This window comes from Pinus tabuliformis, chromosome Q (assembly GCF_031772625.1).
Source record: "Pinus tabuliformis cultivar Carrire ecotype Pingquan chromosome Q, CPIR1, whole genome shotgun sequence".
NCBI lineage: Eukaryota > Viridiplantae > Streptophyta > Pinopsida > Pinales > Pinaceae > Pinus > Pinus tabuliformis.
Genome location: NC_142296.1, coordinates 1,296,983,177 through 1,296,997,339, shown reverse-complemented (window position 1 = coordinate 1,296,997,339; position 14,163 = coordinate 1,296,983,177).

Genomic DNA, 14,163 nt, shown 5'->3' with positions numbered 1-14,163 from the left:
TTCAAAGAAGTGATATTTTAAATTTAATGTCATGCTTAAAAATCGTTGGAATTTTAAGGGTTTTCAAAGACGTGACATTTTATTGTTATTGTCATGCTTGAAAATAATTGGAAATTTAGAGTCACAATATTTTGTTTTTAGCATCATTAATAAAAAGTGTTGAAAATGTACCCTGATAAAAAAAAAAAGAAAAAAAAAGTTATTCCGGCATCAACACTTTTCAATTTCAAGGTGTTTTTTGCACCAAACAAAATGGCTTTTATTGTTTTTTACTGTTATTTTTAAAAAATATTGAAAATTTACTCTGATAAAAAAAATAAATAAATAAAAAATAAAATCCTTTATTCCAGCATCAACACTTTTCGATTTCAAGGTGTCTTTTCATGTTTTTTTTTGGATTTTTGGGCTCGAGTACCCGTTTTGAAGTAATAGTTCCCGTTTGATTGGTAACTATGTTATATAACTTGTTTGACATTGTTATCAAAGTTGTCTAGGAGAGATAGAGGTAGAACAAATTGTAACCAAAATAATGATCGATCATTATTTATTCCCAAATTAGTAAAAAAAGGCACTAACAAGATGTTTAACAAGTGTACAAATATATACACCAAGATAATTACCTTAATGATTGTATGTTAATCATGAGTTTTTACCCCACCTAATTCACAATTCTTTATTACGATATTCTTTATGTTTGAACAAAATCTAGTTGGAAATTTATTTTTTTCAATAACCTCTTTAACATCCTTGCTTTGCTGCTCTATCAATAACCATGGAAGGGCGCTTATATTTTGGCCTTATCTATCACTATTTGAATGAATTACACTTTGCATTGCATGATTTCCCTCCTTAATGTCATTATGAATCTTGATTTTTTTTTTCTTTATCTCTCCTTCCATCTAAGATTCACCATAAGGTCTTTGTTACATTCTTCCCTATGTGCATTGTATCAAATAAATGAATAATTTCTAGGTGCTCATAGTAGGGGAGTCATTGCTTGAGATAAATTTTCATTCCTTATGGAAGTGCCTTGTTATTAATGCCTTGACAACCTACAAGGTGAATCATATATAGTTAAATATATTATAACAACAATATAACTTGTCAATTAGCACAACAAAGAAAATGCCATAAAAATATAAAATAATCCAATCATATCGTGCATATTGATACATAGACAATTTGATCCATACCTCAAGAGACTAGTCTATTATATTGCAACTTCCATGCATGGTGTGTCATTCTCCGTGGTCTTAATCCAGTCTCTTCTTTCCCATTGAAAATATGTTTTCGGTACTTCAGTACCTATGGTTCTTAGAAAGGAAGTGCCTATACTCATCAAACACCTCCTTTCCTAAGCTTCTTGAATGACAAGATTTAATCTTAGGACCACAAATTGGACAAGCAAATTTACCCTTTGTTTGAATACCTGCAAGAGATGGAATAATTTTTATATCAATTATTTTAAATATGTACAATGAAGGGACTATTTAAAAAACATACACGAAATGAACTTCGTAAAATTAAATACTATTAAAGTGCAAGGTAACATTATAACATGCCACAAAAACGTGTTATCTTTGGGGCACTGTGAATTGTCCGTACAAACATTACATGGAATTCAAATCCCCTTTGTGGATATAGTAGTGTAGAGATATCATACATAGTGATGCCATCCCGTAAATCCACTAACTCATCAATAAGAGGCTCGATATATACATTCATATCTTTGACCCAATACTTACCTAATTGATTAAACACACAATACATAATTACTACATATATGAGTGAATAAGAAAAAATATAAGACATAATTATAATACATAATTGAACATATATGAGTAAACAAATTAATACATGGAACAATATATTCATGTGTTATTTTTTTTATTCTAAACAAATTAATACTTGGACCAATCATTGTCAACATTATGTGTTCCCTCTTTATTGACTTCCATGTAGGAATGTTATTGTTGATAAAAAAAATAGGCCACACTGAGTAAGGAGATCTGAGCTCTCCAAATGGATTGACACCATTAGTTGCTAATGAAAGCCTAAGATTATGAGGTTCTGCTTTAAACTTTCGACACTTTTCCTCTATATTCCTCAATGCAAATCCATCTGCAGGCATTCAAAAAACACAGTCTTCACTTCTATTCATTGCATGGTAATCCAAAAGTTGTGCTATTCTTTCATACATGAACAATTGTCATAGACGTGGAATTATGGGAATATAATGAACCTTACGAAGCACATTTTTTGTTACTTTATTGGTTTGATATCTATTCTCATCACATTTTGGGAATTTTTCTTTTGATGCATATTATTTATAATAAAGAATATCATCATTAGGACAAGCATGAATAGCTTGATACTCCATTATGACGTCTTTCATAATGGCATGTAAATCTTGGTACGTACGAGGTAAAACATTTTACAATGGTAACATAAATTCACCTAACAATCTACAATATAGAAAAAACAGTGCTTTTGGTAAATGTACTAAACAATATTAATTGTACATATTTCATCCAAATGTTACAAATTAATTAAATGATGATCAATGTACTAATTACATTAAAAACAAAGGAAAAAAATATTGCTTTATCATGTATATAATACTAATTAATGTCACAAAATATATTACATACCTTAGGAGTTGTGTCACACATGTGTTTGACAAACCATTCACTACCTTTAAGTTGACCAACAACAATATAACAGAGAGAAGAGATGTTTTTGAGCCTTCATAAAGAGGTTCAATTTCCCTCTCAAGTACAGGTTTATCAAAAGCACGACCATCATACTGGTTGCCATCATCATCCATTTCAACATTATTAAATGTCTCCTGGATCAATCTATTTGTCCCATCTTCTTCAACTATGTTATCAACATCATTATCTTCTTCCATAAGATCATTAGCTTGATCCTCAATATTTTCTCCATGTTCTTGAACAAGCGCTTGTACTACAACCACCTCTTCCTCATCGAGCAATGCCCTAGGGAGCCCATACTATACAATTACAATAAATAAAGTAATATTAGTATATATAGCAAATATTTAAACGTCAATACAAACATTTACAAATATAATATAGGAAAACAAAGACAAAAAAGACAAAGACAAAGACAACTTAGGTGAGAGTGAGAAACAAAGACAACAAATCAATGATGATGCTTGTGCAATTTATCAAGATTATATTTAAGAATATGTTGAAAAAATCTAGGAAATATGTTACTTTTCTTGACATGTAGGAAGAGAGACAAGTGGTAGGGAACCCACTAAAGACATTAATTTTCATAGGAAACCCTTTTTTACTAAGGCACAATGTCAATCTCTCCTTCTACACAAAATGGGGTATTCTTTCTTTTTGACTACTTAGTTGATTTGACCAAAATGTCAAAAACTCACTCCTTTGTACTTAGTGGTAAGTGAATGTTATATATAGAATAAAAACATTGCGCCTACTTCAAAGGACATTCAAAATGGAATGTTCTACCTTGCATGAGTGATAATAAGTAAGATAAATTTGGAAAAAATAACCATTAATGATTTATCAAATATTTCATTAATCTACCATTTTCCTAGAACTATTATAGCTTTGATATTACTTCAAGTTTTCTCACAATTTACAACAAATGAGACCCTTTACTTATCACAAAAAGAGACTTTATATAGAGAATTCTTCACTCTATATCACTTGGGCTTAAAAAGTTCATTGTCCCCTAGTAAAACATTTTGAAACACCAAGTGCAAGGCTTGTGTCCCATAATTTTTTCCTTAAAAAATGAGAAAAAGTATATTTTATGTGAAAAATACATTGTGGTTAGGAACATAACATTTTAAATGTCCATCTTTTAAATGTGCATACTATAATTTAAAAACTTATTAATAATTCTCCCTAAAAACCCATTAACCTATAAATCCTCTAGGTCCTAATTAAACCCCTAAACATACATTAACCCCCCTGACACCTTAACCCCATTACCCTAAGCTCTTAAACCCCTAGCCCCTAAGCTCTTAACCCCTAACCCCTAAACCATTAAAAAATTACCCCTTATTCCTAAGCCCATAAACTAATTAACCCCTAACTCGACCTAACCCCTTAATAGAACCTAACCATAATAATAAAATAATATTTCTCCACATCAAGATGACAACATAGGTCAAATATCACCCAAAAGAATATAAAAAATTACAATAGAAAGACAATACAATTTACAATACGAAGACATACAATCTAAAACACAATATACATATAAACATTTACAGAAAATAATCTACAATACAAAGACATATAATGAATAACTTACTAATGGATGATATTCATGTTTGCCTTCGGCGTGTCCATAGTCTCTACAATGTCTTTTAGCTATTTTCCTTAGGAGTCTCCTTGGTCTCAAGTCCTTGCAATTTCTACAAGCACAATAACAATTTCCATCCTCCAAAGCCCCTGATGCCGATACCACATCTCCTTGGCCTCCTTGAGGAATGTTATGTGACATTTTTCCTCACCAAACTTTCAGTAATAATTTTCTTCAAAAATTAACCTGAAAATAGGCCTACAACTTTTCAAAAAAATCACACGTAATATAGCAACTATGTCAAAGTTATATGATATTCGGGCCACTCTCTCTCTCTATATATATTATAATTAATTATAATAATATATTATATAACTTTATATATATAATTTATATTATAATTATATAATATTATATTATTGATATTAATCTTAATATAGCCTAATTATATATTAATAATATTATATATAATTATAATATTAATCTTATATTTATTATAAATAGTTAAATTCAACTTAAAGTGGTCCTAAATTAGATGTTGTTCAATGTAAAAAAAACCATTAATTTTGGAATTGACCGTTATAGAACTATTCCTCGGCATTTGTTTGATATTGGACCAAACGACAGATATTCGATGATACAGGAACTCTCGTCAGATATTCGAAAACAAAGCAACTCCCGGTGAATATTTGAAAACCGTTAGGATTTAAAAAAAATACATTTAACTTTTGACAATTTTTCCCATTTTATCCCCTTCGTCGGATTCTGCTGACGGATCTTCCACCCATGTGTATTATTGATGTGGTGCCTCTGAGTGGTGACACATGTCACTCTTATTTGGTCCCTTATACCATCTAAAAATGTTGAATCTTCCTACTACGTGTCCCATGGTCTGACATCATGCTGACATCATCATCCACATGTTTCTATCAAGCTATTTGTATAGGCCAATCAAATACTTCCACGTGCCTGTCAGAGAGGAGAGGAAAAAGGGTTCTCGGGCCTTTATTTTTGACCAATTTTTTAAATAAAATTTGTAAGGGTCTCAAACCTTTTTGCACTATTGTGACTTCCACGATAACCTGACTGCCACTCTATTAGTCTTAGTTACTACTCTGCTTTTCCATGTTAGATCTACACTTAATCATCCTAGGCTATCACTTCTGCACTTGCCTTTGTTCATTCAGGGAAGACCTCCTAGGCTTAACTATCACATATGGCCCTCTACTTTATAAACTCTGCCAATCCATATTCCTGCACCCATTCTACTTTGATATGCCTTTTTTGCTCAGGATTACATCATCCTGAGCTTGCGTCATCCTAGGCGATCCCTTATGCACTCAAATTTGAACCTTCTGGGGAAGACTTTGCCATAATTTCATGTTATACAGGCTCCACCACTGACTAATAGAAACCTTGTCCACCTCTCCTCTATCACGCCATGTTTTCTTGGCCCTTTGAATATCTATTCCGCTAAAAGCCTCTGCCATTACTGTGATCAAGTGCTAATTTGTCATGAACTTTGGCCCATCTCCACACTTTAACTTTGCACCTTTTGACTTTGGTGGTCGTTAACTTTGACTGGCAATGACTTCTGATCTAGAGGGCCATTTGCGGATCTATATAACACTGGAAATCTCTCCCAAATATCTGTCCAACTAAGTGGGTTCCAATTGCATTTGAGGTGATCTGCTATACTAGAAATGGCTCGAATGTTTTTGCACCTTCTACATATTTACCTTTTACATACCTTGAGATGATCTTCATACTTCTTACTATCACTTCTACTTTTCATGTATCTTCATCACCTTTTGCATCAATGAAAACACATTTATAACATTCTCTGTAGAAAATCCAACTTTAGATCAACAGATTCTGTAATATACTAAAACACAATACAAGATCTACTTCTACAACACTTTGTGGAAGCTTAATCAAATTGAGCACGATCAATGAGAACACGTATAACTGAGAATGAGAAAGAAATCACACATAACATAAAAGAAATATCACGGGGAAAGCCTCGGCCTAAAACCCCAACTCTATATTATCATACAAGTGGAAATCTTGTTCAAGTTACAAAAAGAATCAACTCTCAAGCTATCCTGCTCTCTCTGCAATCAAACAATGCTGCTCATAGACAGTCAAAGGCTCTCACAACCTTCTCCTCTACCCTCCAAGACTCCTATTTCCTTGTGCAATTTTCCTTGGGGTCCAGTGCTGCCACCTGTGTGAATTGGCCTCTTCACATACTCACTAACATCTGATCTAACTGCACAATCTTGAAGGAGATAAATCCTTCTGCATAGATGAGTTTCCTTTATAGGAAAAATTCATCCAACTGATAGTACACTGTCCCTCCTCTGATCTCAACTGGGTCTATATCTGAACTGATATGCATGAGTTATTTATGAGAGAATACTCAGTTATCTGAAGTGCAGTAGTTACATGCATGCAAGAATTAACTAATTGAACTTACATTAATTCAACAAACTGTTTGAATTAATTTAACTAGACTTGATTCAGTTAACTAAGTCAACTAATTACAACTCAATATTACAACTCACTCTTATCTCTTTAACTGATGGATAAATTCCTCAATTAATGGAGAAACTGTTGCATGTCCCCACATAGACTTCAAGTTTGATTTTCCTTAACTAATTAACTCAAGGTGAATTAATTAATTAATTTACAAAATGTTGCTAAGATCAAATTCGAATTTTACTTCACTATTTTAGTATAGGGACTGACTAAAATAGGAATCTATCTCGAACCGCTAAAAATAGCAATGCTATTTTTAGCACTTCCATTTTTCATTCCTTATTGCTCAGTCCAGCACTGGTATCTGAACTTCTATTTATAGCACTTCTATTTTTAGCATTTCTTGTTGCCATTTTCAACGCTCCCTCTCAGCATGAAAGGCTTCAACTCGAACCCGATCCTGAACCTTTGGAATGTTCTGCTGCAACACTTCTTCCAAGTGTGGACACTCCAACAACTCTAGAAACAAAAAAACTCCCAATTGGCCTCTTTGTTGGGCTAGAAACATACTTTGATACTGAAGTTCCCTCTGCTGCTGAAAAGTGCTCCCTCTCTAACCTCTCTGAGCTGTTGCAACATTTCCATGCATCTCGCACCGTTGCACACCCCTCTGTGTCATCTCTCACTGGTGCAACACTCCTGTGCCTCTCACATTGCTGCAGCCTGCTATCTCTACATAGTCTTGGGACTCCTGCACTATATCTCTCTCTGTCGCTCCATCCGCATCTGTCTCTACCCACTCAGCCAATATTGCTACTCCTCATAGGGGCTCTCGTAGCAAAGTCGAATCAAAGAGGTTAGGTACCTCAAGGATCCAGCCCCTATTCCAGCCTTCTTGGGACTGTCACTCCACATCGCCCCACCTCCTACCTAGAGGTATGGATGCATGTGATCCCTCTAACCACCTGGCTCGAAATTTCCCCCTACTAGAGGTCTCTGCATGAGTGGATGCCTCCACTCTATCTCCTCTTGGCTTCCCTAGTTGTGGCTACTCCACAACCTCCTGAAGCTGCTTCACCAATCGTGGCTCCTCCACAATCATCTGAGACTTCTCCTATGGCTGCATGTTGAGAGGTAATGTACTCTCCCTCTCAACCACCAAGTCTCCATCAGTTGCCTTGCTCCTCAAGGCTTTTCATGCATCTTGAACCTCAAGAGCATACAGGTTCTTGACTCGTGAACCGATCTTCTTCACCTGTCTCGTGATGATGTGTCTAAGGAAAACCTTTCCCTTACTAAAGACTACATCATAGCCTCTGTCTTCTAGCATCGCGATCGACACCAAATTTTTCTTCAGTCCTGGTACATACTTGACATTGGTCAAGGTAATGCGAGCTCCATGCTCCCTCTGAAAAACAACTGTGCCTACACCTGAGACACCATACTTTTCATCATTATCCATCGCGATCCGCATCTGGAGATCCTTCTCCTCCAAGGTACTAAACAAACTCTTGTCACCGGTCATGTGGAAAGAAGCTCCACTGTCAAGAAACCAACCATTTCCCACCATGGATGAAACCATGCATGCGAAAAGTGTGAAATCCAACTCGAACTATGAGGCCAGTGCCTCACCATCTGATCCTTCCACAAATCCCTTCTTGGATTTCCTTAGTGGACAATTTGTAGCAAAATGGCCCACCTCATGACAACGAAAGCATCACACTTTTGATTTGTCAAATTTCTTCCCACCATGGGAAGAACTCGAATTGGAATGATAATCCTTCTCCTTCCCTTTCTTTGCCTTACTCGCTAAGGCACAATTTTCTTCATCCTCCTTAGATGAAGAAGATCCATCTCTGGTGCTTCTTGTTATCTCCTCTTGCATCAGATCCGACCAAAGTCGTTCCTAATCTCGCATTTTTTCTCTTCCATTAACCGAGTCTTGGTAGCTATGCCAGCTCTTAGGAAGACCGAGGAGTGCAAGACTCACCATGTCATCATCAGCAGTCATGACCCCTACACTTCCAAGTTCATCCTTGCAGGAGGTGAGCTTGGCCAGATACATAGAGATCGTATCGCTCTTTTCACACTTGATCTTACGAAGATTGTCTTTTAGCACCAGCTTCCTTTGATTGCTGCTGTTCTGATATAAATCTTTCAATTTTTTCCACATCGAAAACGTAGTCTCCTTCCCATGGAGGCTCGAGACAATGTGGTCTTGAACTCCCTCCAGGAGGATTCTCCTTTCTCTAGCCACACATTTCTTCCATTCTGCCAGTTGAGTAGCATCAGTCGGCTTGGGGACTTCTTGATCAATGAAGTCCTTTAGACCATTAACTTCTAACACTGCCTCCATGCAATCCTTCCAGGCTATATAATTTGAGTTGCCATCAAGGGCATCCTCGAGTCTTAAACCACTGAACGCCATTGGTGAAATTGAGATGTGATAAGAACTCGATTTATATCTTTAGGAACCAAACTTTGAACTTCTCCTTCTTGTATATTGTTCTTTTTCTTTGATCACCTTTGCTCTGATACCATGTAAAAGTTCCAACTGTAGATCAACATATTTTGTAATATACTAAAACACAATACAAGATCTACTTCTACAACACTTTGCGGAAGCTTAATCAAATTGAGCACGATCAATGAGAACACATATAACTGAGAATGAGAAAGCAATCACACATAACATAAAAAAAATATCACGAGGAAATCCTCAGCCTAAAACCCCAACTCTGTATTATCATACGAGTGGAAATCTTGTTCAAGTTACAAAAAGAATCAGCTCTCAAGCTATCCTTCTCTCTCTGTAATCAAACAATGCTGCTCATAGATAGTCAAAGGCTCTCACAACCTTCTCCTTTGCCCTCCAAGCCTCCTATTTCCTTGCGCAGTTTTCCTTGGGGTCTAGTGTTGCCACCTGTGTAAATTGGCCTCTTCACACACTCACTAACCTTTGATCTAACTGTGCAATCTTGAAGGAGATAAATCCTTCTGCATGGATGAGTTCCCTTTATAGGAAAAAATCATCCAACTGATAGTACACTGTCCCTCCTCTAATCTCAACTGGGTCTCTGTTTGAACTGACATGCATGAGTTATTTATGAGAGAATACTCAGTTATCTGAAGTGTAGTAGTTACATGCATGCAAGCATTAACTAATTGAACTTACATTAATTCAACAAACTGTTTGAATTAATCTAACTAGACTTGACTCACTTACCTAAGTCAACTAATTACAACTCAATATTACAACTCACTCTTATCTCTTTAACTGATGGATAAATTCCTCAATTAATGGAGAAACTATTGCATGTTCCCACATAGACTTAAAGTTTGATTTTCCTTAACTAATTAACTCAAGATGAATTAATTAATTAATTTACAAACTGCCGCTAAGATCAAATTCGAATTTTACTTCACTATTTTAGTATAGGGATTGACTAAAATAGGAATCTATCTCGAACTGCTAAAAATAACAATGTTATTTTTAGCACTTCCATTTTTCATTCCTTATTGTTCAGTCCAGCACTGGTACCTGAACTGCTATTTATAGCAGTGCTATTTTTAGCACTTCTATTTTTGGCATTTCTTGTTGCCATTTTTCAACATTCTCCCCCTTTGGAATTGATAGAAAAATCATTCAAACAACACTATAAAGAAACAAAATCAGATTGTGCTTCTTATTTCTCCTTGTCTTCTCTTCTTTTGGATGCTTCTCCCCCTTTGATGCTACTCCTTTGTGTGCTAATGCTTTGATATACTTCAACTGGTGTACTTATCCTTTTGTATTTTATTTGAAGTTCCTCTCTTTTTTTTTCTTTTTTTTTTTCAAGTTTAAAGTACTTTCTCCCCCTTTGACATCAATGTCAAATATACCAACATGCTCCCTCTATCTTGTTGTGGACTTGGTAATTGCATCTTGATGTGCAGAATGCATGTTCGATGCCTTACTTCCTTTTGAAGGAAGATCTAGTGGAGGGAGGCAACGAGAAAAACTCCCAATATTTGCGTCAAATACTCAAATTGATCTCTCGGGAGAGGTTTGGTGAATATATCAACTACCTACTCTTTGGTAGGTATTTACTCCGACTTGACAATCTGATTTGCAACTTTCTCTCTTAAGAAATGGTATTTGATTGGAATATGCTTTGTATTGGAGTGAAAAACAAGATTCTTTTACATGTTGATGACACTATTATTGTCACAGGTAATAGGAATAGGCATATCATAACACACTTGTACATCTTGCAAAGTCTATTTCATCCATAAGAGTGATGTGTAACAAGAAGCTACTACTATATATTCTGCTTCAGCTATATATAAATAGATTGAAACTTGCTTCTTTCTCAACCATGAAAATAGACATTCTCCAAGAAATAAAGCACCACCACATGTGCTCTTTCAGTCATATACGTCACCTTCTAAATCAATATCAATATCCATTTTGGCTCTAAGATATTTGAGAATCCTTTTGGCTACTAGAAGATGGCTCTGTCTGGGGGTTCCTTGAAATCTTCCAACAATACTAAATCCTTGCATAATGTTTGGTCATGAGGCTATCAAATATAAGAGGCTGCCAATAATAGGCCTGTATAAATTCTGGTCCACTTCTAGTGATTTATTAATTTTGCTAAGCTTGCAACCTGTAACCATTGGTGTGCTTACCAAATTTCTTCAATAATTCCTTGAGATACTTGCTTTTTGAGATACAAATTTCTTTTGAAGTTTGTATAATCTTCAAAACAAGGAAATAAGAAAGTTCTCCAAGCATAGACATCTCAAACTCGGCCTTCATATTAGCTGCAAAATGGCATGTTAGTTGATTTGAATCACTAGCAAATATAATATCATCAACATAGACAACCACCACTATTAACTTGCCATCATTAGCTTTAACATGAAATTATTGTTAGCTTCACCTCTTTTGAAACCACACTTAAGCAAGTAACTGTCCAATTTGGAATACCAAGCTCACAAGGCTTGCATGAGACCATACAAGGCCTTCTTCAGTTCACAAACATAATCGGGTTGATCTAATAGCTGAAAAACATCTAGATTCTCTATGTAAACTTCTTCCTATATATATCCATTTAGAAAGATAGATTTGACACCCACCTGATATATCTTGAATTTATTGAAACAAGCAAATTCCAAAGACATTCTAATTTCCTCTAATCAAGCAAAAGGAGCAAAAGTTTCATCAAAGTCAAAACCTTTGATTTGTGCATAGACTTTGCACACTAATATTTCCTTGTTTCTTACCGCTTCATCATGCTCATTCAAATTATTCCTGAAGACCCACTTTGTGCCAATTACATTCTTGGTTCCTGGTCTAGTAACAAGCTCCCATGTCTAATTTTTCTTGATCTAGTCCAATTCTTCATGCATATCTTTTAACCAATTATCATCTTGGATTGCTTGCGCAACATCCTTTGGTTCCTCCATGGATAACAAAGCTACATGTGGTTGAGTATGGGGGATTTAGCAACTTCCTTCTCGTCTGTACACCCGTGTTTAAATCACCAACAATTTGATTAGCTGGGTGGTTTTTTTGCACATAACTTGAAGGTTATTTAGCTTCAGGACTGGGGGGGTATTCACTCTCTTCATCTGAAAGTGGCTCATCGACCTTCTCATCATTGTTGAATAGATTAGTGGAGCTATTATTTATTGATTTATTGACGTCATATTCAATATACTCATCCACTTTGACATAAATAATATCAAAAAAATTTGTGTATTCTTTTTGTAGCATCTATAACCTTTGGTATTATTAGTATATCCAAGAAAAATAACTTCATAAACCCTTGCATCAATCTTAGGATTTTCATCATTCTTCTTGATATAGCAGTTACTTCCAAAAACTATAAAATGCTTGACTATTGCAGGTTTACCATACCAAAGCTCATAGGGGTTCTTATCACTATTTGTTCTGAAGTGAGATTTGTTGAGAATCACTACTGCTGTGTGAATGGTTTCAACCCAAAATCTCTACTGAACATTTCTTCCTCCAATCAAGGTTTTGGCTAACTATTGTACAAATAATGATGGATTGTAGATTTCTGTGGTTAGGTTTTTTAGTATTTTCACTCGGATATTCCACAGTTTTCATTTTTGCTTTGTCGACGTTTCGAGTCTAGACCAAGACTCATCATCAGGACTTGATTTACAAAAGAGAGAGCCAACAGTGATAAATAAGGTTAAGGTTGAGATGTCAAGTATGTGAGCCGACCAACTTACTGATTTGAATTAACTAGAATTTATTTTATTATGTATTTATTTATTTATTTATTTTTAGCATACTTGGTTATTTATTATAGTTATTATTAATTGTTTTAAGTGAAATAGTTTATGTAATAAGTTATTTATTATATTTTATTTAATAAATTAATTTACCAAAATGATTTAGTTTTTTATTATGTTTATTCATATATATATATATATATATATATATATATATATATATATAGATATATATATATATATATATATATATATATATATATATATATATCTATATATATATATATATATATATATAGATATATATATATATTAAGGAGGATAATTTATTATTAATGCTGTGATAGCTTAAATGTTTGTTAATGTATTATAATAATTTTCTGATATATTAATTTTATTTATTATTTATGTAATTTATTATAGTTGTTTATTAATTGCTTGAATTGAATTGTTTATGTTTTAATATTGTTTATTATATTCTATTTAATAAATTAATTGGCTCTCTCTACCACACGATTATGTTTTGGAGTCTCTACTATGGTAAACTTCCTTTTAATGCCATGTTGCTTACAAAATTCATCAAATTATTTTGAAGTAAAATCAGCTCCATTATCAGATCTTATGATTTAAAGTCTTTAAACTTCTCAAAGGCTTCTGATTTTTCTCTAAGGAATGAAACCCACATCATTTTGCTGAAATCATCAATGATAAGCATGAAATGCAATTTACTTGTGGGTGACTGTGTTCTTGATGGTTCACACAAGTCCATACGTATGAACTGCAATGGCTTAGTTGATGAATTCTCCTTGGACTTGAAAGGTACTCAAACTTGCTTTCCCAAATAAGAAGACTTGAAAATAGTATTCTAAGGATTTAAAAGCTTTAGTAGTTCTTTGGAAACATTCTTCTTGCCCAATATCACTATCTGATCAAAATTCAGATGTCCAAATCTCTTATGCCACAACCATCTCTCATCAATCTTCGAAAAACAAGACCTCTTTGTCTTCTCTTTCATGACATAGACATTGCTATCTGTTCTCACAACTTCAACTACTACTTCTCTAGTGCCTGCATAATTGATTTGACAATTATTAGCCTTGAAAATAACATCATACCCTTGGTCACACA